The 20,625-nt window shown below is 43.9% G+C and overlaps 1 protein-coding gene and 1 long non-coding RNA gene across 4 annotated transcripts in view; one reads left to right on the top strand and one right to left on the bottom strand.

Moving 5' to 3' along the window:
• The window catches only part of LOC111245274 (uncharacterized), a 344,964-nt gene that overhangs the window by 142,335 nt on the left and 182,004 nt on the right, over positions 1-20,625 (top strand). The window lies entirely within an intron of this gene.
• Positions 9,071-12,915, bottom strand: LOC147757851 (uncharacterized). Its single transcript, XR_015321028.1, has 3 exons — positions 12,193-12,915; positions 11,290-11,531; positions 9,071-9,977 (listed from the first exon to the last, which is right to left on the bottom strand). It is a non-coding gene; the product is annotated as an uncharacterized LOC147757851 (long non-coding RNA).

Below are 20,625 nucleotides of genomic sequence, written 5' to 3'. Positions count from 1 at the left end.
GAAAGGGAGAAACGGGATGCCACTCATGCTCATACCATGGCGGGAGAAAAAAGGAGCAGACGAACGAGAACGCAAGGCAAAGAAACGTTGAGAAGGTCCAAAAGAGAAGCAGACGACGCGAGCCGTGCTGCAGTCTAAGTAGTCTCCCCCAAAGGCGCAGTGCCGCTTTGTCCCTGACCAGCCTCTTCCTACTTCACGTTTTCCCGTTGAAGGGGAAGGGGTTCTTACAGTGTCGGTGGCCGAGGGTATTAGAACAGGGACGGAGGCACGCAGCCACATCAGCAGCAGCAGCAGCAATGGATGCTCCTACTGCTGCTAGAGTAGTCGTACGAATGGTTTGCCCCTTCCGTTTCTGCCGGTCGATAGTCGCTGGACGATGTCTTCCGTCCGTTTGTTCTTTCGGCAGAAATGCGATGCCTATTCGAAATGAGAACGGAAAGGAAGGCCGAGTGGATGAACGGTTGGACATTGGGGCTAGATGATTGTAGTGGGCCAAAATCGAACAGAGCAGAGGCGTCTCTATTTTTTCAAGTTGCTTGGGTGAACAGTGCTAACTTTAGTTGTAATAGTCGTAATAGCAGTAATAATAATAATATACCTTGTCGCTAGGCGAAAACAAGCGATATCCATTATTATTATTAATTTTTTTACGAAAAAAAAACATTCGAAACATTTCTAATAATAAGAAATAGTGATATAGAAACAGTGAACATGGCTCGTTTATATCTGGAATACGGACGCCCCACAAACGAGAGGGACGCATAGAATCTTTTTTATGTGAGTTTTGTTTTAGTAATATTCTACTAAACGTAATTGAGGGGTGAAAAAAGTACTCCAAGATGTTTGGAGGTGTTTGAGTCGATAATCTTGCTCGACACCTTCAGAACTAACCGTAATCACGCAGTGATTAAAACATAACTAGTAGATAAACTTCATAAATTAGTTTGGCTGATTTGCTAATTATATTTGTAAAGTTTGCTAAAAATCCCTATATATTGTCATCGAGTTCAGTCGTATACGGCAAGCTATATTGCGAAACTTGTAAAATCTTTCTCCGCTGGTCCATTGAGGGAAGTGGGAACATTTGGTGGGAAAAGCACCAGGACACTGTTATGCTACACACTTAATTGTGCCTCTGCATTCATGTCACAGCTTCTGTAACAAATATATAAAGAAAGCTAATTCGTGTTCAATTCGGTCTTGTCTGATCGAATCCGACAAGACCGAGACGGTCCATCTAGGTTTACCTTGTTGATTTTACAACATTTTATTTGCACCCGAACAGGATGTTGTTTGAAACTATAATATTTCCTGCATTTTCTAAATGGATTTTTCGACATTTGTCTAGTTCAATTGGTCCCTTAGCTAATCTTAGACAGCCGGCGTAGTCTTTCAGGGTCGCAAAGTTAGCCGTATATTTGTTTATGCGTGATTTCGAACCTAGACACAACCTCCAAGCCAAAAGTTTCTAAATTTAGAAGAAAAACACGTTATCTTGGTGTATTTTCGTGACGTTTTTAAACCGAATTGCGTACCAACGAGAAGGTTGTTTCTAACCGGGAGAAAATATTATCGGTAATTCTTGGTTTTACACACATACTTCCTCGAGCCGTTATCTGATAGTGAGTGGGGTTCAATTGGGTCATTGCAAAAGCGCCCAATGAGGAAAAAAAACCCTGTTTCTGTTTCTGTATGACAGAAACATCTGGAACTTTTAGTTAGCTGTTTGACCGGACAGCTATATAGGATCCGTCGATTTGGACACGTTTACATAACTTTACGTCAACATTATATAAGTTTGTTAAATTCGCATCGAATTTGACATTAATACACAGTGGGACAAAAGTTCTTTAGCAATATGAAAGAAGTTTCTTACCCTTTAGAAACTTTTTAACCCTTAGAAACTCTGTTAAAACAGCAATATATGTGTAAGCTATTGCAATAGAGACCTAACATATTCAATGAGAGCCCTCAACTGTAAAATGCTTTTTTAAACCGTCAACACGCTTTTGCCCCACCTGTACGTCTATGTTTATATTGTCAATAAGTATTTTTCCATAAGTATGTTTATATATATATAAATACTTATAGAATAAGTATTTATATACTATTATTTCCATATATATAATATCTTCAGTAATTACACGATACGTCTACACATGTGGTAGATTTTTTCCACTTCTACCGAACTCTTATCTGATAGCGAATCTTTGTTTTGGTGCTTAAATCGCGCATTTACAATGGCGCCAACTGGCTATTTTCAATAGATCAGTTCCGCTGCTGCGGAACGTAACACGTTACACCATGGACGAGCCCGCTAATGAAGAAATGTAAAAGAGCAACCGTTTAATCCATGAAGCAAATCGAAATTACGCCTCGCCAGAAGTCATTGCAGGCCATCAGCGGCCAAATCCTTCGTCAAACGCATACATAAAAACTCATCGGGTTTAAAAACATATAGCGCATTAAGTACTCAAAATATCAGTAATCGCCCATCGGTTGCTATGCCGGTTGGCAGCAATATCTCTGCCATAAATTGCTTTGCCTACCGAAAGCTAATATTAGGCAGCATCGAAAAAGCCATGTTGACGCGCGGTCTGATTTTGAACTAATTTTTGCCCAACGGCAGCCCCTATCGATGGTTGTGCTCGAATACGAGCGCATCAACAACTTCTGTATCAGGAACGTCTCCACTGAAGCCGTTATCAGCTGGCATCTACACGTCTATGCGTTTTTGTCTGCTTCGATCTCCATGCCGTTACAGCGATCGGCGCTGTTGGTGTAGCGGCGTCCGCTCGAGTAACGGGGGCCCCTCTGACGTAATGCAGACGACGGGCCGATCGCCTATCGCCGCTAGTTACCGATAGACGGACATCGGCCACCACAGTAATCGCGCATTTGCTTCCGCTATAACAGCAAGAGATAGTTGTGATCGCCGGGAATACGGACCTCGTCCAGCAATAGTGGCAACGAAACGTAACAGAGCAGCGACAGCGTAGGCTCATCGACGAAAGAAGCGCGTTGGCTTAGGCCGCACCAACTCTCTCGATAAAGTTTGCGGCACTGTAGCGCCAGCGTATCGAGTATAATACATACAGCAGAACGGTAGTTGGGGTCTTCCGTACCGCACTTGCCGTGCTGTTGGCTACCGTTGCGAAGGTTATTACGACAGACATCGTCGCTGTTGGGCGTAGGAGCAGAGCGCAGAACAGGAACGATGTAAAATTAAAAAAAAAAAAAGAAAAAAAAAAAGAGAAAACAATAACAGACGCGAGACGTAACCCATCTCAGATGGATGAACAGGCGACGTGTTATGTCGTGCCCGTCACGCTCGTCTAAACGTGGGGTAAAAACAGTAATCTCATGTAGGTAGAGATTGCACTTATTTGCAATAGAAATATTGCAGTTTTATTTACTTAACCTATATAGATATTGTAGAGACCCTAAGGGTGTTCTCTTGTTGTCAATCCACGAGCATATCGAGCGCTTGAGTGTTGGTAAGGATGGAAAGAAGAACGTAAAAAACAAAGCAAATGTTTACCTTGGACGCAGAATGCTAATTATTCGAATATTTAAGACTAAAAGATACGCTTTGATGTACTCATACCGATGAGCGTGCTGAAGCGCTGAGCTGTAGCTCGATTTATAGATTCGTAGATCTACGACGGACACAGCTCCCCAGACCCAGCGGCTCCAAACTTCGAGAAGCCTGTAACACGTGTAGGTCAGGTGAGCTGTCCAACAAAATTATTCTTTGGCAACAAGCAGTAAGATCAGTAATACATGCAATCTTCACTTAATTAACGGGTACGAACGCTTGTTCTGCTATTGCATCGACTGAATCTGCGATTAGCGATCCTCGGTATTATCCTGGGCTCTAGTAGGAACAAACAACGTTAACGTTCGTTTCATTTGAGGTTTTCATCTGTATCATTATTCTACATCTTATTGATGACCTAACCAGTGATGTTATCATGGGTATTTTTGCAACTCACCATCAAATATTCCTTTGAATGTAGAACGATTCGTCACCGGTTCATTGTGTGGAGGAGGAGGAGGAGGGTGTGGGGTAATGATGATTTCACGCGATGAAAACGTCGGCCACTTCAGAGCAACAGAGGAATGGTTCCTCAACACACACACTCCCACGGAAACACGACACACAATCGGCGATAATGAATCATTAATGATCCTATAAGTGACAGGTCAACTAGGAACTACAATAATCAATATAATCTGATGTGCCGTATACCTTCATTTCCGCTGTACAATTGTGAACGATGCGCAACACGTCGGCACATGATGATTTCGTACGCTGTGAACCATAGAGCGAAACGGCACAATCGTCAGGAGACGTTTTTACGTCCACGAAGTAGCTGATCAGTTGCGCACACATGAATCCAGTTAATGAAAGGATGATCGACCTGGCATTAGTTGATCGCGCACAACCAGTAACTCACTATAATTTCACTTCCAGTAATAACTTTCAATAGTAGATCACATCACGTTTGCGCTAACTTCCTAACTGTCGAATAACAAATCCAAAGGGATCTTTTACAGCGCCAATATCCTTCAGAGCCGGCGAAATGCCATGCACCCTTCTTCCTCAATCACCGAATAAATTCATCCCAATAATCACTTGACTGGTCTTCGCCCACCAGTTCACCGCACGGAATCCAATCAATCTTCCCAACTAGCTCAATCGCAAAACTCCCAGCCTTTAGTCGTATCAATACGAAATCACCTGCGTATCACAATACGATTCGTATCACACTATCCCACACAATCGGCCAATCTAACTCAGCGCGCGGTTGTCATTAATATAAGCGCCCCCAGCAAATCAAAGCTGAGTTCAAGGGCGCGCGCTTCGTCTAGCACCTCGTGTTTACATCGCCGACTTCGAACATTCGAGGGGGCTGCTCCAGATGCTGTGGCCGCTGTCGTCGGTGGTGATGCTGTTTTCGGATCGAACGCAAAAACACCCAGCGGCAACAATACTGGATCGCTCATAGAGAAGCAGCAGCAGCAGCAGCAGCAGCAGCAGTGGCAGCAGCGGTCGAGGCGGCGGCGGCGGTGGTAGCGGTAGCGGCGGCTGCGCTGTGAGTGGAGTTTGAGCTCCGCGCGCTCCCTTTCAACTCCACCGCAGCGCTCTCTGCTGCCGTGGAGTGCTCCTGAGTTGAACACGGCTCCACCTCTCGCCTTCAGAATCTCACAAATCGACACAGACTACTACTGGATCAGTTGCACGCATGAAATGCCTCACACACAGCGGTCGCTCAGACACCATCCAGCATGACACAGTAGGAAAGACTACACGCGGGCAAACAGGTGAGAACTCGTTCGCTCGAAGTCTTCTCAAGAATCAGCAGAGGGAAGACGGAAGGGTTTTGTTGGACGCTACGAGATCACAGATGGAACCTTGGTCGGCTAGCCGCAATCGTGTTTAGCTAGCGGATTCGTTCTCAAAATTCGTTGAGAACGTCTACTGTCATTGAAGGGGAGCTGGAAACATTAGCACCATAAGTCCGACTTACGGATGATGACAAACTGGCCAGCGATACGACGATTCTCGAACTTCAACGAACGTTATAACGACCCGATATGAGATGAAGCTGCCTCGCTTATTTTCGTGCCTGTTTTTCTTTATTCTCTCGCTTCGGTCCTGCTTGCTCGTGTCGTTAATCTCGTTCGCAACACTCGCGACTTAACCTTCCTGCCGAAACTGCTGATCTTCGAAACTCCAGTGAGAACGTCAATTGACCTTTATCCTGTTGCGTGTCACTCCTTTCTGAAGTTTCTCTCTCTACGAAAGGGGTCGCTAAGTCATTTTTTTCTGCCAAGAACTCTCTGCCCCAGTCAATGGTGGGCAAACTCGTGACAAATCTCGTTCCTAACGTCGGCCAGCGCGAGTACAACTCATTTGATTCGGATGCATCGTATCCTCATCATATGAACCTCACTAGCAGTAGCCGGTTGTTGGGGAGCTCTCTTTCCTGTGGTCTTTCCTCTAATTCTTCTCTGCTCTGATATTCCTGAGTTGGCTAAGTCTGCCAGTCGAATTGATCTCTACTGGTCCGAGTTTCAGGCACCGTTGCGTTTACGTTCGGACATCATCACGTTGGCAAACCTCAGTAGAAGCAGCAGCGGCATCGTCTTTACCGGCGTCCGTTGTTCCTGCCGCAGTTTTCTTTTTCCCCTAGTAGTTAATTGTAGTTAGGCAGCCGGTCGACAATGGTTACCTGTCGCAGCAGTAAACGTCTCCGTACAAGTAGTCGCCAGCAATAGTGTTAGCAGTGCTAGAAATCGGAGCGCGGCGCTACTGCATTGGCCCCGCGAGCCAACGTTCTATGCATATGAACGGAACGGGACAACAGGGCGCGCGCAAGAACGATTGAGCTAGGCGCAGCAGCGGCGACGGCGGCGGCGGCAACAGCAGTAACCGCCGCGGACAAACGCGTACACAGCTGAGAGAGGAAAGAAAGGCGGCTCCCCAGCTAGCCAGCCAGACAGGCAGGGCGACAACCGCCTGCCCTGTTCGACGTCCACCGGCAGTAGCCAATTCAGCAGCGGTAGCGATAGCAGCTCGCCATAGAGGCAAGCGTAACACGGACCCCTGCCGCAGCCACTAAGCTCTATTCACTTGGTGTTTCCCATGCTCAAGAGAAGAAGACAAGTGCTTGCGCGGAGCACCACCAGGTGGCGTTGTCGAGTCGGCGCGCATGCGTCCCCCAACGTCGACGAATAGTTGAATAGAATTCGCAGACGAGGCAAGGGGCTGTCAGTGAGTGCCAGTGAGCGGCTGCGAGCGCTGGCTAAGTGGGTGAGCTGCCGGCGACCCAGCGGCGGCGCGAGCAGCGGCAGCCGCGGTTGCCGTCGCTGAAATCAAACACAACACAGAGCTTTCAGCGCAGAACTGCACAGGCAGACGTTAAAACGGAGTAACACGAACCGTCTGTCATCGAACAATCGAATGGGGCAGTGACGGCTGCGAAACAGCACGAAGTTGCTGCCGGTTTGGCCTAGGGAAAAGATATAGATACACAGGAATACAGGCAGACCCTGGACGGAAAGGTAGACGATGGCAAAATACCACGACGGAGCAAAGCTAGTGTCCCATGGCGTACAGCATAGAGGGATCGTGCACAAATCCTGCTAAGACGAAAGAAACTTGCTAAATAGCAGTACGACTGCTGCTCCTGCATAGCTATAGCAATATGGTGGCGCTCGGTAACGTAGTGATCGATGCGATGGTCAAAAACGAGAGTGCCGTAGAACTGTTCCCGGGTGCCGATACCCGGGGACCGGGGTTCATAGCCCAGGGACACGGGGTAGTGAACAAGCAGGTGATCCACGATGGACAGGGGGATCTTGTTCTCTATGACTCCTTTATGCCGAGGAAAGCATAAGGAGATGATGGCTGCTGGTCATGCGTTGGATGCACTACCGGTCCTATATGGGCAATGCTAAAATGGACTGAACTCGCACAATACGTTCTGCCAGGTAAAGGATGTAGATGAAGAGAGAGAAGCAGATATACGCGGAACAGGAGAAGGAAAAAGATGGCGGTTTTTCAGGCGATCATTTGAGTATACTTGAATTAACTGTATTTATTTCGTCCAACGGGAAAGCAAAGGAAGGAAACGTGGAAGATAGACGCAGAAAAGTAAATTGGCATGAAATAAAAAAGTGAGTGACCTTCGCCGTAAACGGGGAACGCCAAACAGAGATTGATTAATGACGCCTTTTCGTATATCATAGACTTGTTTAATAGCTGCATCTTAGTGAACAGTAAAATAACCTGTCCTTTTTTGTGTTGTTATTGTTATGATTATTATGAACATTATGGCCCTGTTATTAATACCGTCTTCATCGTTGTCCTTTCTTTGTACTGCTACGCGATTCCCGTCGGAATTTTTTGCGTAATGAACGTCACATTGGCGAAAACTGGAAAAAAGAGTTCCTTGTCGGCGCACTAGTTTGCCTGACTGATAGTTATAGCAACAGGAGCTTGGACAACGACGTTGCCCCCGTCGCAGCCTCTCTTGTGGCAATTGACGGTAGCGGGGCTGTTGTCAACGGTTACCCAGTTGCTGGACACCGTAGCGCGTGTATATTTAATAAGATAATCAACGTTGATAATGCTGGAGGCGGGAATTCTCGGGGACAGCAGTTGATTGAGAATGCCCCGGCTGCTTGAAGGTGAGGGGTAAAGAAGAGCGGCTAACGGCACGGGTGTCAACTGTAGACGACGTCAGTGGTTAGCAAACTTACGTTGTAGTCGGACAATCTGAAGTGAACATAAGCCTGGGTTCGAAGACTTAAGTCCTAGAGGTTAGCTCTAAATACGATTTGATAGCAGGGAGTCAGAGCTTTCAGTTGCTCACAACTGATGGAAAAATCGGAAACATAGTTAAGAAGCCAGCAGAATCAAGGGCTACGCTTAGCTGAAAAACATTTTAACGTGTCGTGCGCAACGTCGGTTAAGCTAGAGCTTCCGTAACGAATTTATGGGTTTGACGATAAGAGGAACGCAAAAAAGTTTTTCTACGTGTTTAGCTTGAATACATCGAAGTTATCGATAAACCTATATTAAGTGGTAATTAAACTTATTCAAGTGATTTATGTCTCATATAGATCGTATCCGAAAAAAAAAAAACTAGCAGAAGGAATTCGTTATTTAAAGCCACCCTCAAAGATCGTCGTCTATCGGATAGTTGATCTCGACATGAAAGTTCTAACGCCAGTGAAAAATTGCGTTACATCAATGAGAGTATCATTTAAATTAAAGCTTTGGTATGGAACGTCCTCAATTCATTGTAAACATTACAAGATAATCTTATAACGAATGCTGCCTCAGATGCAAGCACAATCTTAATTCGGACGCTATCTGGGCGAAAAGTACCCGTGAGGCCCAACAAACGAGATTAAGTTATTAAGTAAACATGTGTGAAAATATTTCCAAAAACAGCCGGTCTATTAGTCATCATCGTACGAGATCAATGAGCAGCAATGTACGTACCTCTTACTTATGGGTTCAAACAATAACGAAATCTTGGCGGGTGCATTAAATGCTATTCTTTTTTATTTGCGTAAATTGCTTTATTAATAAAAAAAAAAAAAAAAAAGAGAGTTTAAAATTGAACGGATCTTGGCCCGCATACATTTTCATTTGGGTGCGGGGCTCTCTGGAAGGCTTTAAAAGGGCACCCGAGGGGGTTCAGTCGTGTTTCAGTACCGTAGTTAGAAACACAGTTTATAGACTCCGTAGATACAATGCGCGGTAGCTCGTTCTGAATAAATACAAACATTCAGATTTTTCCAAACCGATCCAACTATGAAACTTCCACGCGTATAGTATGTTAATAAAAGTTAGCCAAAATTTCATTGCAACCTAAAATTAGCTAAACAGTGATCAGAGGCACATTAATTGCAATTATTTTGTCTCTTTATTTTGTGTCTAAGTTTCTTTTTCTTTTCAATGTCTCTAGAAGAAAACACACAACTAGTCAAACCGTAAACTTCCCAATGCTCGTGTTCAAGTTGTTTTCAACTAACTTAAATATTTTCGATGTCTTGCTACTTTCGTCGGTTTTTTTCGAACCTACGCGGCTTTCCACCATTTTGTCTTCATTTTTTTCGCTCCACGGACACTTTGGTTAGCGTGAAATTAAACACGGGACGCACAAAGATCCACAAAGTATGACTCAACAGTGCTCAGCTATTGCTCGAACCCGAGATCCACTTCGCTCTGGGTTGAAATCGCGTTGACTTCAGCCTTCGTTTGACTGCTGTGAAGACGAAATCGGCACGGAGCAAACGCCATAGCAGAGCCCGAATCACGTATCGATTTCTTGACACAGGTAAAATCGCGAATACGCTATCGTCAGTAGTATGTGGTCGGTCGATGAGCTCCAGTGAATTCACAAGAAGCCCAAGATGAGCAGAGCGGTTCAGATCAGCCGCTACGGCCACGACCCCTATAAGAGGTCATCACCCAAAGCGGGACATTGGTCTTTAGTTAAACTTAGCCTTACCATCTAGGTCTGCTCCGTATTAATCGAACGGAGGGGGTAGTCAGTGAAACTGAAAAAATACGAGAGACAAAAGAATCGACTCTTTTTTTTTTGTTCATTACCTATAAATCATAAATCCACAGGTGGCTATCACGAAAAAAAAATAATAGGATGGGTGGGAAACGACCAAAGAAAGAAATCGCGAGGTCTATAATCGTTTACGATGAGACGTCGCGCTGGATACTAACATCATATATAGTATTTGTTACAGGGAATACAGACGACCAAAGAACGAAGTTATTATTCGTGATTATAGTTAGGGTGACTTGCACTGAATCTCTAACAGAGTCCACCATGGCCAAATGGTTAGCGTTAAAGTAAGCGCTATGTTTGATACTGTGTGGTAATAACTGTTATAATTAGCGTTATCAGTAAGGGCTTTTCTCTCTCAACGGAAAATATGCTTGACCGCATATCTGCAAGCAAACATTTCTCCAAGTTTCCACTGTATATATCTTCGAATAGACGTCAAATCCTTTGTCTATATAGGCAATTATTTTTGCCATATAGGTAATGTAAAGTATAGAAAATAAAGCGTTTTTGGGTTTTATGCCCGCTGTTTAGGTCGTTTCACGTTGCCTCAGGCCACTGGCTCCCACCAGCATGAAACGAAGCTTTTATTCGTCTGGATTCGAGCCCGGACCACCTTACGAGTTCCTAATTTCAACGCACAGTCCCTCTTCCCACTACGTTATCATGGGAACAAGCGATAAAAAAAAAAAAAAAAAAAAAGCTTTTGTTGTCGTCTTTCTTGCATGCGTCCGTTGCATGGTAAATTACACGCTCTATACCACTCCTTTAAAGGCATTATCCTGCAAGAATGTGCGCCCCATCCTGGCGCGGCGTACCATAGTGGGATGGCAAAACGCATTTACATAACTGTACAGGCGTTACACCGTCCTGGTTTTCAGCTATTCGAAATACGTCATCGATCGACTTTTGCTCACCATTTACAATATTAGAGAAGTTCATCTATCCCCCCTAAGCTTCCAGCCATCCCAGTTGTCGGATGCATTCAGCGTCGTACAATGAGGGCATATCTGTTGACGATCCTGTACATCTATGAAGATCTGCGTCACTTACTTTCCAGTCGCTTTTGAATATCATTGTATTTCGTATAGAAATTCTGTAAATAGTAATCGCATCATCTCTGGACCACATACAGTTGTTTAGCATAGACACATACTTAAGAGATGCTTCTTCCGGCAAAACTCACCATAGAGCAATATTAAGGTGTCCGCGCGGTGAAATGTCAGACATCAGAATTAATCATCTATCAAATAGATTGTTTCCTATATCATTTCACTGTTTCGTTGAGTTCAGTAGAAGAACAGCAGAGCAGAGTTATTTTTCTGAGCTGCTTTCCTCCGAGTCGGTGGCTGTATGAATCATCGCAGTTCTACGACGATGGAGCTAGTTGTTCCGTTTACTGGTGATCGTTGATTTATATTACAGAATCTAAATAGGAATAACGGGATATTTCAGTTATTTAGGTCGAATACAAAGCATTTCTTCCCAGTATTATGGACATTCAAGAAGCATTTAATAAGCCTAATAAATTGTGTGCCTGATCTTTTAAGCCAGCTACCTAACGTGCTTGAAAGAGGCTTTAAATAATAAATGGGCTTCGCTGGGTCGTAATGATGGTATTGTCAGTGGGACTGCTTCTAGAGTGTCCGATGAAGCATACGTTGGTACACTTCAGTTTCAACACTTTTTTTCTTTTTAACAGAATTATGATATTAGCGAAGGTCAAACACTTCGGGAGAATTTCGTCTGGTTTAGAAAATTTAGAAACACTCATCTAACCATGCAAGGAATCGCTCGTTATTACTATTTTATAATATTTTAAAGGAAAACATTTTTTCAAAGATTTCATTTGCCTAATTGTTACCCTATTTTGGCGCATATTGCACAAAAGCCGAGCATATGAAACCGCTTCTAATAATCTCAAAGTAGCGTTCCCGCCCATTCCCCACCTAAGACCATCGTGGAGTTGGGAACAGACAACCAATCAGTGAGCGCGGCGAACTTAAAATTTACCCTCCGGGAGCAGCTGCCGCCTCAATCCGAAACGACTGGCAAGCTTTAACCGTACTCGTGCAAAGGGTTTTCTCACCTGCCGCTACTCCCCCGTGCTCCAACTCTCTCCCCGTTAAAGGGTTTTGGAGGTTTTTTGCGCATAACGGGGTGCACAGTGGTGAAGTTGGAGCGGAATTGGTATTGAAGTGCAGCTAAGCCCCACCTACCAATCCATTCACGCGCCTTCATTGGCTCACATATTTCGTTCAGCATCAAGGGTTTTACGATCGTGACGTCTTTCGACAATTGCAATACTTCCTCCCTGTTGGTACAATCAGTATTTTATTACGTAGTTACCGTAATTTCTCAGCGTTCGTTTTACAAAGTACATGTGTAATTATCGAATCAAACATGTTTGTTTGGCAAGGAGATGATAAAGCTACCAACTTTTCTGCTTTTTAGTTAAAAGTTGCATTTCCCAATTAGCCAATCAAAAAGAAAGGATCTGAAAGTTTCGTCGATCTTTTGGACGACTCATTTTTGAATTTTCGAGCAAAACATTCTCTTCAGAAGGTGCATATTATCTTCGTTGACTGAACCATCAAAAGATTTGGGCTTACAGAATATGTTGGATAGAGGGAAGATTCCTGTTTTGACCTACTAGGTCGATATTGAAATAACACCAACAATAGATATAACTAAAAATTTGTGTCTTTGTCAGGTAACTTCTATTCGCTTGTTATCATTGTATTGTAGGTTTTTTTTCAAAGTAGTTCGATTCTAACTAATTAATTGTGTCAAAAAAGTACGTCCGTGAATAATATGATATTATTATATATACTATATTAATATATAGTTAATATTATAAAATAATATGTTCTTCTATACTAAGTGAACAGGGTAAAAATGTTATATATTGTAACAGATCAAAGATTATACTTAGAAGATATAAATAAATAAGCATGTGGCTGTAAAATGCCCGCCAACGAATAAAACGAACCAAAAATAGCCAACGACAAAGCTAAGGGAACCTGCTTCAATCTATATATGTATATATAATGATACTTGACCATTATTTGAAACTCGTCATATTTTGAATCTGTAGTAGTATTATCTTCACGGTAAGTACATTTCAATGAAGTTTATTAACAAGCATCATCATACACAACTATATATTATAATAAATTTCATCAATTATTTGACAGCTTATATCAAACGTTTCGAAGCAAGCCGTTAGTAACAAGCAATACCCGTTACTATAAAAATTATAATTATTATCCTGCACTTTATTGTTATGGCTATTCCAGTTGCTTCTTCTGTTACTTGTCACACCGCCTTGTTTTCTAGGTATTTACGAACGGTCCACCGCATTATGTGAACGGAGGGCCCTTCTCTCCGGCACTACAGCCAATTTGCTTTTCTACAATCAACATCTTTTCATGTGAGTGCCTGCCGCCGCCGCCACCGCCGCCGCCGCCGCCGCCGTCCGTATGCATATCAAACGAGGGAGGCATCAGGGCCGATTCCCCTTTATTTCCTCACTTGACGTTCCGCAGAGCTTCTATTTCGTTTAGTGACACCAGAGGTAGCTGTAACAGCAACCGCCGCTGCGATTCATCTCGTATTCATGACGGCGGCATACATACGCCCACTCGTGTCTGGACGTACACACGACGACCAGATGGCCAGCCCTTGCTTGTACGGCGACCCTGCCTCTTTCGACTATTCGGTTCGGCGGGGAGGCCGAGCTGGCCTGCTCTGCTAGGGCCTACGCGCAAAAAAACACTGTATATAAGAGCGAAAATATAATACCAGCCTTTAGAAAGGTAGTTTATTCTGCTAGTTCTATTACTACGTTTGGTGAGGCCACTTAAGTGAGAGCTGTGATCGGGTGAAGTCGATGTGTGGGTCGATATGTGTGATAGCTTCGATAAATGAAGCGCCCAGTTAACCTTAGTTAGTATCAACCCGTCATTGTTCAAACGCATTCTTCTTGCCTACGTGTATGAGCGACCCTTTCTACATAAACAACGGAGACGCGATTTATCTAGTCGGTGGCTCGTTATTCCGTCTTTCCGCTGCGACGGTGCCGCATACGCAAGCAACCGTCCAATGGCAGTCTTTCGGGACCGCCTGTTCGTCGATACGCGCTGTACGAGCAACAACGGTGGTGGGTCCGTCTGCTATGGGGGAAGCGATTGTAGTAAGGATTTATACAGGCTCTCGCAACAGCCACGGTATGACGCACGCTCGTGATTAGGACGCGGCATTATGGGCCGGCCAGCACAACGGTTACATTTGGCACGACTTGAAGATCGCATCGGAGGCGGCTCGTGCGACAATGAACTGGGTTTAGGACGTGTCGGTTGGTCATGCTGAGTGCGACATGACAACGGTTGGGAACAGCGGCTGAATCAAACGTGCAGCCGTAATCACGTGTAGATATGCGGAGTACAAGAGCAAAAATCTTTTGTCGGTTTAAGCGTCTTCATATTACACTTGTCGGCAACGCACATATGTTTAATTTACTAGGCGCCTTTTATACTACGCTGTACAATGGTACTATAAATAGTAAAAACAAAAACTACACCAGTCTGCATAAACCACATGTAAGGCCACTACCGACGTTACATACGTGGTTGTTGCCTCCCATATATGCATACAAACAGAGGCAGGTTTTGTAATTCTACATACATTAGTGAAGTTATATGTGCTAAAGATTTCTCCTTTACTGACAGGACCCTGCACCTGTATTTCCAGCAGCGAAACTCTGTCCTACATTCGTCCCTGCTTGATACATGACCCAGTCGCTCCCCAAATCGCTCCATCGGTTTCGCGCCAATCCACACGCATCCTCGTCGCGGTCGCATCGCCACGACACGGGTTAGATAAAGCTAGGGTCGACAGCTCTAAGATCGTCGGCGCTGCTTCTGCCGCCGCGGCTATATATTCCGTTAGCATTCTGTTGGCTGCCTCGTGCTCACCTCGCTGCATATTCAAATGAGCCCGCCCCACTGGGCGAGAGCGGGGCCCGTCAGGACAGCGGCGTACTGATGCCAGCGCACGGCACGGGACCGCGCTGGTCTGCGCGGCGCATGCGACGAAGACGGGACCAGCCGGGCCCTCTGGTTGGTGGGCCATTGGGCCACTCACAAACGACGGGATGCTGCTGCCGTCATTGGCGGTGTTACGAGAGCCGGGTAGCGACACAAGTCGCGCCAGACGCCTTAGGTAACTCGGTCGTAGTTGGACGCCCCCTATCCGCCATTGTAGATGGCTACTATGGGTGAAGCAGATGAACAAGCACTTGAAGAAAAGCGTTTGCCTGTATTATACAATCGAGGGCCGGTTCAGCATATAGAGGAACACAGGGAAAGATGAAGAAGGACAAGTAGAAAAGGACTCCGGATACGGGAGGCGATACGAGACTCCTATAATACTTCGGCTGCGGGATAGCCCTGTTCGAGGTGTATCATGAGTTCTATTCGGCGGATGTGAAAATGGAATGCAATGCCCTTTTTAGTAGATGTTTGCAGTGGAGTGGATAGTAAACATCGTCTGTACGTGAAGACGCTTCACATTAAGGGGTCAACCATCCGACGAGATGCCTGATCACAGTTCCAGATAAAAAGTCGAAACATTTAACTTACTGTATGATGAATGGAAGCAAATGGCGGTTGGAAACGATCGACTGTTGCAATGACACAGTCTTAGGTGTGTAGTGTGAAACAGGGAAGAGCCTTGTTTAAAATACAAGTCTCCCATTTATGCTTCCAGGGGATCAGTTCTCTGAGAATAAACACAGTAAGCTCTAAAATTGTCTTTAGCTAGATAACAAGACTAACTGAAAGTAAGTTACCAATAAAACAGATAAAAAAGAGTAGACAGCAAGGCTGTTCGTACTTTTGGCTTTTTCATAAATGTTGTTGACAGCTGCAGCTGGATAATGGACGACCCTAACTGCTCCGTAACAAGGCGATCAAGCACTTCAGACAAAAACCAGAATCTTTTGAGAATGGGTGCCCTATGCTAATACGAAATGTAGCTTAGATAAATGGGTTCCGTCGTCATAGGGGACGTTTTGCCTCTCTGACCAAAATGGCATATATGGGAACGGAAAATACAAACTATGCCCCAAAACTTGACACGTTTCGACTGGAAAGTTCCTACAGCTCACTTTGTTCGATTTAGACAAACGGATCAATCGATTTTCTCTTCACACGACACCTCATCCATACACCCCATGGTACACCTTCTTAATGAAGTGATTTCATCGTGCGGAAGAGAACGCTCTACTTTATGCCTTCGAAACTGCGTAGCCTCGTTCCGAACGATGGCCGCCTATCTAACCTACATTTGCGGTGGCATAGCGACATCTGAACGTCTGCTCGAACATTAGTGCTAATCAGGCTGGTGAAACGATACATTTGTATCAACAAGGACAGCATTACTTCAGCCTCAAAGAAGCCATGATGAAAGCTACTAAAGGAAGTGTTCGATGAATCTGATTCTTTCGCTTTCCTTCGTCGAGTATCGTAGATACGGTTTGTGCTGTAGGCCCTACTCAGCAGGCTCGAGCAGCCTTATATCGACCAGAAGTGCGTCTCTTCTAGTCTTTATAGGCCTCATAAGCGAGTAGAGAATAAAAAAACTAATTGGTCTTTTGATGTCGTCATGCAAGTACGAGCACATCGCGAGCCGTTGAGCTATTTTAATAGAATCCAATGATTACGAGCCACGTTAGCTGGCGATAATCGGTTGCACGTAACCAGTGACATCCTGCACGCATAGACACCTCTTTAGATTAGCGGGCTGTAACAAAACACGCTTAACGGAAATGCTGAAAAAATGGCATCGAAGTCATCAAGTTACAAGGTAGAACACAAGTATAACGTAAATAAATAAATCATATAATCAAATCTATGAAAGAAATAAATAAAAAAATATAACAAATAAAAAAAAGTGTCAATCATTTTTTCATCGACACCCATAAACATTGTTCATTTTTTTGCAATAGACCTTTAAACGGAACTGAATAAAGCTCCATATATAGGTCTTTTCGTCTTGAAGCTCTATAGGAAATTGGCTAAAAATATAACAAAATAGGATTCGACATGAGAAATCTGAAATAAAAGGTATCTAGAAGAAACATTTCATTAAACCAGTTTTGTAGAACTTGCACGGGGCATAACGCACAGCCGATATGTACACGGGTCGGCAGTGATATTTTTGACGTTCTTGCAGGCCCACATAGACACCTGGACATACACGCACAGATACACGACACACTCACACGCACCCAATACAACTGGTAATATACCCATTTTAGCAGGACATTTGTCTGTTTGTCATTACTATTCATGTGTACGAGCCAATGAATGCACGCAGGGCACGTCCTCCTTAGACAAATGGCAGCAGAACTCTATCTAGTTCGTCTGTCATTTCTACGGTGCCAGTACGTGAAAGTAACAGCATCAACCCAACATTAGCGGGTCACAGAGCCATCCCGCCACAACGCAAAATGAAGAGGTACAATATATCCGATAGAAGATAGCACAGTATAGAGCGATTCGCGAGTGACGGAGTTTAGGCCCCACATGTTTTACTGGGTACCGCCCTATGCCTCTGTTCAGTCCACCACGCGACCGCCGTCTATACTATTGTGTCGTACAATGGCGTATATGTGCCAATCATTAAACGTATTACTCAAGGAGACAGAAAGGTCGAAAAAACTGTTATTGGCCACTCGATTCTGCTGCACTAGTATTGAATGGGTTCGTAGCGGCGGGATTTAAAACACAAAACAAGCATTGGATAAATAAGGAGAGTAAACGGAAACTGAGAGGGCAAATTAAAGTAAAATCGGAGAATTCAGCCATAGAGCTACATTGAGTGGACTTGTAGACCAGCTTGTTAGCTCGATAGGCGACCAGGCAATCTATAGCAGTAAGTGGCGGGAAAAAATCAACGTTTTTCGTCTATTCGTTCGAAGCGAGCCGTCGCGCGGACGAAACCAAGCAAACCATCGTTAGTAGACACACCTACCCAGAATCCGGGCTACGGACAAAAGCAGGCCAATTGCTACACGAAAGCCATTGCCCTAGCATTAGTCATAGATCTGCCAGCCAATAACTCTACGTGTTATTATCAGAGTTCTGCCGAGCCACTTGTGCTATTCACACTTTTCCATCTCTATGCAACGTCTCCATTATATTGCCCATAGGTAGTATTGCATATGTGTGATTTGGACTCAAACTAGCCATTCGAGAATTTTTGCCATCCATTTGCTGTGGATAGCTTCTTTGTTTTCTATTATGTTTCTTATTTTATCATCGTTGCCGTAGTTGCTTACGTTTTTATCGCAGCGCCAAGTAAGCGTTCTGGATAGACGATTCTGGCAACAACGATAAGCAGTCTAGAGCCATTAAATGTCCTTCGGGGCAATTTTTATCGAAGTAACCGTTAAGCGTACTGGATATGACACGTGTTTGTATAGATGTAATTCTTAGTGAGCAAAACGAAGACAGAATTTGATTGAGTCTCCACTAGGCGTAGACATAGACTTGTATACACGAATACAAATGGCTGAAAGAGAATTTGGAACTAAATGGGGCGGCGGAGTGATACGACGACGATAGCATCCGACCTTCCTTAATGCTTAGTGTAAATATAGTTGTATGTACCCATGTCGTTCGTACATGCATGTTCGAGCTACGATACTTGTATGTACATATGTGGCGACGTTTGTGGGGGGCTTCTGACACCGCTAGGCATCGAAGTTAAAACGACTTCAATTAGAATTAAAAACATTTAAGTTAATAATACTTGATGTATTTTCGTCAATAATTTTGTGCTGTACATATTGTAGTATATGGAGATGCTTATTAAAAATGAGTTCGAAATATCTGAAAAAAAAAAAGCATAGAAATAAGGGCATAATTAATTAACAATCGAAAATAGTATGTGTGTTTCTAATATATAAATAAATTGAATTTCATCGTTACTTAAAATGCTAACTGTGGAGGTTTTTCCGATTGAGCAGACTCAGAGTACCAGTCTTTGAAGCAGACACCTCGTTCGATAAGTCCGCAATCCAGTGACAATCATCTCTGTTGCACCCTTTCGTAGGGAAACATTGGTGTTCCCATCGGCGTCTCTCGAAGGGCTCGAACACAATTACTGCAAAAATAACCGTTCCTAATAGTCGACTGTTCTGCAGGCCGCCGTTCGTGTTTTTAAAATTGTTCACTTCATTTAAATAGCGAGGTCAGGGTCTGTTCCACAGTGACATCGAATCCGACCCAACAAAAGATCTATCTGGTCCAAGCTAACTAATTCGCCTTTATCAGTCGCAAAAAATTACGTCTGTCGACGAGTAGCCGCCATCACAGCCGATTGAAGATTGCATTCAACGTGAAACTGTAAATAATCGTCATTCTGTTAGCACGTTAGCTGAGGCTCATATGCTTCACTCAGCTTCATAGTAGGCGCCTCAGCTTTTTTTCTGTACTTGTCATCTAAACAACAAGTCGATTCACTGAAGACCAGAGTCTAGAAGCCGTCACGGTATCTAGGCTGTTACGAAATTCCCATAATAGATCTCCTCAAAAACCCGCCAATTTTCAAAGTCGCCATTATTTTCGGTTCCTTTACCTTTCAGACAGATCATTCGCAACACAGCGTTGCTTCTTCTGCTGATTCTAGTCGAAAGATACGCAAATTTGGTACTTTTCCCTCAGAAAAATACGTATATAAAAAGTACACGCAGATTCTCAACGGCTCCCAGTCGTATCTCTGCACTTCGTAGCAACATCGCATCGACCTTTTCTCTTTGGCAGATATGAACTTCAAACCTCTATTTTTGCGTTGTATTGTGAACTTAACTAATTTGTCTAGACAAGTTTATCGACTCACACTGGACACAGAAATGGAGACGCTGGTTCTTGACATTCTCAACTTGAACTTCGGAGTGATCCTGCGTATAATTTATTTCTGCTATTTCACCCTTTCCTTCAAGCGGAACTATGCGTAACTACACGTACTAGAGTTGAATTTTTGCTTAGTAGTCATGTCTGCGTGTGTGCCTTACCATAGCAGGATATGATAATTCGTCATCTTTTGCGACCCCTCTACAAAGCAGATTACACTTTGGCCTAAATTAGTTAAGGCTAATTAGAAAAAGGCTGATGAACAAAACCAAAGCTGCTATTACATTAGCTGTCACTATTCCTGCGAGAACTTAGGCAACTTATACAATGGAGTTCGGGATACGAATAGTCCATTCGTTGAATAAGCACCCAAGTGCAGAGAGCCGCAAGAATCGCTCGCTAACTACGAGCGCTCATAGGTCACGATAAAGGCATGCGTGTTCTGCTTACGCCCGCTTGCGACCTGCTGTTTCCAACCTAAATGAGTGAAACCGATTACAGTGTAACAATTGTATGCCAATAAATATATTTATTAAGGGATCCTTATCACAACTAAGTATATTAGAAAAAATTCGATTTTTTTTTCTTGAAGCAATATTAGT

Source organism: Varroa destructor, unplaced genomic scaffold (genome assembly GCF_002443255.2).
Source record: "Varroa destructor unplaced genomic scaffold, Vdes_3.0 BEIS01000002.1, whole genome shotgun sequence".
NCBI classification, from domain to species: Eukaryota; Metazoa; Arthropoda; class Arachnida; order Mesostigmata; family Varroidae; genus Varroa; species Varroa destructor.
This window is presented reverse-complemented; position numbering and strand designations above follow the sequence as displayed.